This window comes from Hemicordylus capensis, chromosome 6, assembly GCF_027244095.1.
Source record: "Hemicordylus capensis ecotype Gifberg chromosome 6, rHemCap1.1.pri, whole genome shotgun sequence".
Classification (NCBI taxonomy): domain Eukaryota; kingdom Metazoa; phylum Chordata; class Lepidosauria; order Squamata; family Cordylidae; genus Hemicordylus; species Hemicordylus capensis.
In genome coordinates, this window is record NC_069662.1 from 69,934,757 (window position 1) to 69,943,528 (window position 8,772).

The window sequence follows — 8,772 nt, forward strand, 5'->3', positions numbered from 1 at the left end:
TCACCCAGCACGTCTCATGGCTGAATGGGGACTTGAACTCGGGTCTCCCCAGTCCTGGTCCAGCACTCTAACCACTATCAAGGCAGTGTGCGCACACCTGCATTCGGAGTGGGGCCTTAAAGCCTCTGTGCCTCCTCCAAAACACAAGTCAGCCTACATGCACATACAGCTACAACATGCAATAAAACAAACAAAAAACCCACTCCATCTTCAGAGTAAGATACACAAAATGAGCAGGCAGGGCTATCGCTGGGGAATCTCAAGGTTAGGGCAAGGAAGAGAGAGAAACTAATACATTAATTCATAAGGGGTACACTTAGGAACAATTCTGGAATGTTAATCAAACTGTCCCCTCCTTTCCCCTTCCAATCAATCAGAGCAAAGAGCATAGGAAGAGAGATTTTGTTCATCCATGTGCCTATTTTTAAAAATTTATATTTACACTTATATCCCGCTCTTCTTTCAAGGAGCTCAGAGTGGTGTGCATGGGGTTTTTTTATCCTCACCACAGCCCTGTGAGGTAGGTTAGGCCGAGAGATACATGACTGGCCCAAAGTCACCCAGTGAGATTCATGGTTGAATGAGGATTCAAACTCAGGTCTTCCCAGGCCTAGTCCAACACTCTAACCACTACACTATGCTAGCTCTCAGGAAAAGTCACAAAGAAATCCATCAATTACACCTGTACTCATCAGCCTCATAGAAGCAGTCTCTGCATATTAAGCTTTTTCAGGTTTCTTTTGGTGACTGCATTGTTTATGCACCTTAATACAAGTCTGTTTCTACATTGGTCTGCATGCCTGGCAGTAAATAAAAAACTTATTGTAAATTCTAGAAAGTGTCTTCAACTTTCAGATGTAGAACCACCTTTTGCACTTACGTTTACAATTACAACCCTTTTTCAATTACACATGATTTACTGCACATTTTAATAGTCAACTCTTTTCAAAGACAAGACTTAAATCACAAATTCCATTTTTAACAAACTAAAAATGCTATTGTTAGCTTCCAGCATATTTCCTTTTTATGACCTTTATATTTAAATATATGTATTCTTCTCAACTTAACCATATTTTGATTTTGCATTTATTTTCATAAACATGCACCACCACAGGCTACTGCCAATTACTGAATAAGCCTCCCCTCCTTGATGGAATGGGGGCTGCCTTAATAAAGCACATAAAGGAATGAAGTTGCAGACAAGGTGCAGAACCCCAGAAAGCCATCTGTAGTCCATATGCCCCCCTCAGGGGCGTAACTACTATTAGGCAAGGGTAGGCAGCTGCCTGGGGGCCCCCACGCCTCGAGGGGCGCCCCAGAGGCAAGTCACATGACTATCTATTGTGAAGTGTGTGTGTGTGTGTGTGTGTGTGTGTGTATCAGTGAGGGGCCCATTTCAAAATGTTGTCTCTGGGCCCACTCCAGCCACCTTACACCCCTGGCCCCCCTCATGGTTTTACCTTGTAAGAGAAGCCTTAGTCCTTTCTAATTGCCTCATAGATCTGGTGGAGTGGTAAACTACCCACTCAACACCCCCTGGAGTGTTGGGGCACATGTACCCCAACCTTAGACTCAGAGGTACCAACCCAGAAGTCTATGGAATTCAGGCCTGTGTCTGATTTCATTTTATATTAAGAGTTCAATTAAATGCCTGAACTTGAGGTGAACATGATGCCCAGATCTCATGACTGCCCGGGAAATGATTTGTAAAGGCAGGGGTAATCTAGCATTGGTTATCAGTGTTTGTGGAACTCACAAGAGACTCAATGGGTCAGGCTTAATGACCAGTCTCACACTGCTGAAATTATCCCTTTTCCTCACTGACAGGATGCTTCTGTCTCAGTCAAATGTATTGATTAACTCGTCTCACACATGTACCCCTTTTTATGTTACATTAAATATTCTCTTGATATAATGACACACTAGATAGAGGTACACAAGAAATAATGTCATTGCTGTCTCACACAAATAGAACTAATTCTCTCACTAACTCCTGACCTTTAACACCTTTTGAGATCAGGCTAGCAAATCTGGGACAAGAGAAGGGGCACATTTGCAACTCAGAGATGCAGATTTGCTTTGGGCAATGTCCCCTCCTCAAGATAGCAGCTAACAGAAGATGAGCTTGAGATCTCTCCGGACTGGCTGAATAATTAAAAGATGATATCCAGAAGGTAACAGCAAGTTGTCACCTTTTTGGGGACCCAGGAAAAGATGAGGAGATTTGAATAGACTCTATGAGAGATCAAAGGAAAATACAACTATAAAGAACAGGCTTACTGGACAGAGAACTAGCAGTCTATTGCCTACAGGCAGTCTTGTGCCTACAAGCAAGATCTGCTCCTGAGCAATCCAAGTGTTTTCTGCCCAAGCCGCGGAGCTACAGGCAGGAACTCTGTCCATGGACAGGAACTGTCTGTGACTTCCACTGCGCAGTGAGAAGTCAAGACTTCCCCAGCCATGGTGCTCTGACTCTCAGCTGTGCTCTGAGCAAACTGCATGCTTGATCCAAAAGCTCGTGTCTCAAGCCAACAGCTTCTCTCATTCAGCTGAAAGATCCACAGTAGTATAGGGGCATACCTGCTGTCAAAAACCATGTGGTTTTGTTTACAAACAAAAGCACGTGGCTGGAGGATGACATCACAGTGACGTCATGGGGGCAGGGGCTTGCAGCTGTCAAAATGCGCTTACGTCACCAGAAATACGGCATCAGAAGGTGCTGAGGAGACCTCCACGTGACAGGAAAGGGTCAGAAGTGGGGGACGCCGTTACCCCCAGAAGTCTGGCACCTACCCTAACACGGCTACCCCAGAATATTTCCAGACATGTCCGAAGGTGGGCATGTGACCCCTCTACGAACACGCCTAGTCAGCCTGGACCAATAGGAACAGTTTCAGGCTCCGGAGAGGCCCGAGTGAGCGGGTGTGATAATGGTCGGGTGGCCATTTTGTGCAACTTTATTGGGCGAAAAGGCACAGAGGAGGCCCCTCGTGGTCGGAAAGGGTCAGAAGTAGGGGTATGCCCTCACCCCGGAAATCTGGCACCCACCCTACTACCCCTACCCCAGAATATGTCCAGACATGTCCGAAGGTGGACAAGTGACCCCTCTACGAACACGCCTAGTCAGCCTGGACCAATAGGAACAGGTTTCAGGCTCCGGAGAGGCCCGAGTGAGCGGGTGTAATAATGGTCGGGCGGCCATTTTGTGCAACTTTATTGGGCGAAAAGGCTCAGAGGAGGCCCCTCGTGGTCGGAAAGGGTCAGAAGTAGGGGTACGCCCTCACCCCGGAAATCTGGCACCCACCCTACCACCCCTACCCCAGAATATGTCCAGACATGTCCGAAGGTGGACAAGTGACCCCTCTACGAACACGCCTAGTCAGCCTGAACCAATAGGAACAGGTTTCAGGCTCCGGAGAGGCCCGAGTGAGCGGGTGTGATAATGGTCGGGCGGCCATTTTGTGCAACTTTATTGGGCGAAAAGGCCCAGAGGAGGCCCCACGTGGTCGGAAAGGGTCAGAAGTAGGGGTATGCCCTCACCCCGGAAGTCTGGCACCCACCCTACCACCCCTCCCCCAGAATATGTCCAGACATGTCCGAAGGTGGACAAGTGACCCCTCTACGAACACACCTAGCCACCCTGGACCAATAGGAACAGGTTTCAGGGTCTGGAAAGGACCGAGTGCGCAGGCGTGATAATGGTTGGGTGGCCATTTTGTGTAACTTTATTGGGTGAAACGGGGTCAAGTGACCCCTCTACGAACAGGGTTAGGGGTGGTGCGTTTAGAGGGAAGCCATTTTACAGCTGTACAGAGACGATGGCTGACGCTAGGACTCCACCGCGTGCCACAGACCTATCATCACCACAGGCACCCACGAAGATTAAGCCTATACAAGCGCGGAGTCTGTCCTTCCCTCCTATGGGTATGAAAACCCCTCAGAGGGCTGATCTTATTGCTGGTGAGGTTCCAGAGACTAATTTTGCAGCAGGGCCCTCGGATGAGGGTGGTAGACTAGAATGTGATTGCGGGCGCTGTGACACCAGCCTTCTAACCACCATGGAAACTGGAGATGAAGAGCCTCCAACTACCATCTCCAAAGTGGGAAACGTGTGTTCCTCAGATTCTGAAACAGAAGAGCCTGTGAAACAAAAGCGGCTTAGGAAAAAGAGAAAATGGGTGAAGAGCAGACCCCAATTTGATTGGTGCGACGAGAGGTGTTGTGATAGCTCATGTGGAGAGTATACTTATTCAGATGAGTGCGGGTGCGAATCTTACTTGTCATCCCGGTCAAGGGTCGTCTATTGCGAGCGTAAGTGCTGCAGATCGAGCAAAGACTGGTCATCTTGAGACTGCCTGACCCCAAGCCCCACCGATCCATGGTCCGATTACTGTAGGGCTGTGTGCTTTACTTCATCATCTGAAAGCGGTGAGGAGGAGGAAACCTTGGATGGCCTTGTGGTTACAAAGCCTGAAGAACCAGACCCCAATGCGGAAACTGGCAAGCTGGTGAGGTATTCACCACTTTGTCACCAACAACGATGTCAAAGCTGCTCTTGTGGAGAGACTGAACCGAACCTTGAAAACACGTATGTGGAGGTATTTTACTGCTCATAACACATTCAGGTATATTGATGTCCTGCCTCAACTCCTAAAGAGCTATAACCACAGCTTTCACAGAACCATACAATGCAGGCCGGTAGATGTCACAACCAGCAACGACCTGTCTGTTTGGAGAAGAGTCTATGGAAGCTGTAGCCATAAAAAAGCAAAGTCTCCAGTGTTAAGAAAAGGAGATCACGTCAGGATTTCAAAAATTAAAGGGGTTTTTGAGAAAGGTTATGAACAGAACTACACCACAGAATTGTTTATAGTGGACCGAGTCATCAGAAAAGCTGAACGCCCGGTCTATCTGGTAAAAGACTACATGGGTGAGCCAGTTATTGGGAGCTTCTATCATGAAGAATTACAGAAAGTTAAAGCAGGAGAGGACAAATTGTACAGGATTGAAAAAATTCTAGCTACAAAAGGCCGTGGCAAAGTAAAACGACATTTAGTGAAGTGGGTGGGGTGGCCTGACAAGTTCAATAGCTGGGTACCTGCTTCAGACCTCTGCAATGGGTGATAGGGTTTTTACATCACACTCCCTAGTAACGCCAGCAAGAAGGCCTTTCCACAGAACGCTAGCTCAGATTTCACCATCCAACTAGCCAGGCCACTGGATCTTCCCGGGGAGTGGGAGGTGGGGCTCTCAGAGATACAGTACCCGTGCACATGGGACACCATCACGACAGACACCCCCTTTCAATATAGCAAGGGGTTAAAGAAATGGACCTTCTACTTACGAAAGGGATATTACTCCAGCATAAACGATTTGCTGCACGATATGAATGAAATCACCAGCACCCAGAAGGCTCTAGAGGGGACTACCCTGCTTTATGACTCTGTTACTAGATATATACAGATTATGAGTCCTAACAATGCATACACCTTTTCTGCCGGGGCAGAATTAGCACACATATTAGGACTCCTCCCTGACACACACCCAAAAGAGCTGTCTTACCCATCAAGCATAGCCAGTGGGGTCAAAACTCTGTTTGTTCATGATACAGCAGGCAAAGGTTTCCCTTTTCCTGCAGATATAACAGGGGGGTTCAACACTCTGTTTGTTTATACAGACATTGTAGAGTATCAGATCGTGGGAGACCACCATGTACCCCTTTTGCGAAGTATCACCGTGAAGGGCCTGAACGGTGAATGTGTTAACATTGTTTATGATAAGCCACACTACATCTCTGTCAGCAAGCACCATATTAGGAATAGCAATAGCACTTAAATTTATATACCGCTTTATAGCCAGAGTTCTCTAAGCGGTTTACAATGATTTAGCATATTGCCCCCAACATTCTGGGTACTCATTTTACCGACCTCGGAAGGATGGAAGGCTGAGTCAACCTTGAGCCCCTGGTCAGGATCGAACTTGTAACCTTCTGGTTACAGGGCGGCAGTTTTACCACTGCGCCACCAGGGGCTCTTGATCGTATATTGATACGATCACGGTCCAGATAAAGACGGATCAGGACAAATGTGTGCCATTCCGTTTTGGCAAGGTTATTGTGAAGCTGCACTTTCGCCCTAGAAGAGGCCTACAACTTTAAGGGGAAAGAAAAAATGCCAATTCTGAAAACTTATGGCGACCCCGCCCTTTACAAGAACTATTACAGGGTCCAAGCCGGAAGCGCTCTTCCTGGCTTCATGGGGGCCCCTGTCATGTATGGGGCTGGAATTGGGGGTATATTTAGGATCCTTTTCAGGAAAGCTGTACCTCTTTTGAGGCGGGGGCTGGAAATCATTAGGCCACACATCAAAACAGCAGCGCGAGGGATTCCCAAAGTTGTAGTGGGCCATGCCTCCCAAGCAGTTCTGAACAGGATGGATCAAGCTTCTTCTTCACAAGGTGGGTCAGGACTGATGTATATCAAAAGAAAACGAAAAGCAGCACGTGTGCAGCTATCGGGACCTCCCCAACCTCTTAAAAGAAAAGGGGTGAACCTGAAAAAGCCTCAGAAGCATCGAAGGCATCCCAAGGGGAAGAGGAAACGTGCTCCCGGTGACATCTTTTAAGTCATAATGGCTTTTATACATTGCAGCTCTGAAGAATGCATGAAATCGGAACTGGACCTTTTCCAAATCGCACCAACACAAACAAGTATTGAGAGAAGCGTATATGTCGAGGTTCCACCGCTTACAGCCCTGACAGACACAGCCCCTCTGGACTTTTTCATTGCGGGGTCTGGAGATTTTTACCTGGATTTGAATAACACGCTTTTATATGTGTGTTGTAAAATTGTCAAGGAGGATGGGACCAACTTGGCACAGGACTCTGCTGTGGGGTTTGTGAACTACCCACTAGCAGCCATGTTTAGCCAGGTGGATGTGACCCTGGGAGACCGTCTTGTCAGTCAGAGCAGTAGCACCTACCCCTACAGGGCTTTCATTGAAGCAATGATGAATTACAGTGAGGCCACTCTATCTACACAGTTTTCAGCAGGATTATTTTATAAGGATGCCCCGGGCTTTCACGAGATAACAGCTTTAGATGGGCAGAATTTAGGATTTTTAGACAGAGCAGCGTTCACATCTGAAAGTCGGAAGGTGGACCTAATGGGGCATCTACACACAGATATTATGTTTCAAGAAAAACTGCTTTTAAACGGTGTAGATGTGAAAATTAAACTAACGCGCAACAAGGACACGTTCTGTCTGATGGCAGGTGGAGCTAACCCCCGCTACAAGCTGCAAATACTATCGGCATCCCTCTTTATCAAGAAATGTTCCCTGAACCCTTCTGTGCGGTTAGCACATGCGGAGGCGTTGCTCACAGCCAATGCAAAATACCCTGTGGATCGTGTGAGTATGAAAGTATTCAGTATCCCCGCTGGAAGCCGTGTCTGCAACCAGGAAAATTTGTATTTAGGGCAGTTGCCAAAAACTGTCATCATTGGTTTTGTGGATAACGATGCATTTAGTGGTTCATATACCAAAAATCCCTTTAATTTCAAGCATTATGACATTAACGTTGCCTGCCTCTATATGGATAGTACTCCCGTCCCTATGAAGCCTTACCAGCCAGATTTTGCAGCGCGTAACTATATCCGTGAGTATGTGGGGTTGCTACAGGTCACAGGCAAGCATCTAGAAGACAGACCCCTGCTCATTAATAGGGAAGAATATGGGAAAGGCTACACACTGTTTGCTTTTGATCTAACGCCCGACCAAGAATGCGGGGGCCACTATTCCCTGATTAAGACAGGGAATCTGAGGGCCGAGATACGTTTTGCCAGACCGCTTCAACTGACCATTAACATGATTGTGTATGCGGTATTTGACAATCTCATCGAGATAAACCACAGACGGGATGTACTGTTCGACTATATGTAATATGGATAGCATACAATTAACACGCGTACTGTCTGCCAGCCCCTGCACCCGAAAGACGTTCTTTGGAGTTTTCCCTAGTGACTGCTTGCCTAGAAAGAGACTGCTACAAAGACCTGTGGGATTAGTAGTGAACACACACCCCCATAAATTCCCGGGAGAACATTGGTTAGCCATCTACCTGCCAGAAGACAACCAGGCAGAGTTTTTTGATTCTTATGGACACCCCCCAAATCACCCACGTTTTCCCAAAGCGATAATGAATTTTTAAAGAAAAAATGCCTCTAAGACTGTCTTTCAACCCCGACAGCTCCAAGCTCACGACTCTGTGACCTGCGGCTACCACTGTTTGTTCTTTCTACTGCAGAGGGGTAGGGGATTAACATTTAAGCAGATTCAAGAATTGTATTCTGGGGATTTAGAAAGAAATGACCAGATGGTCGAACTGTATGTTAAGAAAAAGAAATGCATGCCTAGGCATGTCGCAAATTGTTTTCAAAACACGCAAGGTTGTGGATCTTGTACTGATTTTCACAGAACAATAAAGTAAGCCTTGAGTCTTTAAAAAGTATACGTGTGTGTGCTTGTATCATTCTTACCCGCAAAGCAGCAACTACCACCCTGTAAAATATATTTCAGAGAGAAAATTTATTTGACACTTTTACATGTTTTAATATCTATGTAGCAGGTTACAATTGGAGCCAGTGAGTTCTCACGGGTATTTTAGAAGTCCTGGGTGTAGGTGTTAAGGTTAGAGGGCTAGCTGCAGGGGTAGGATTCTCCATATGCTCCAAAAACTCCCTACTGGTCTGGTTTCCTGCCACAGAGGTAGGCA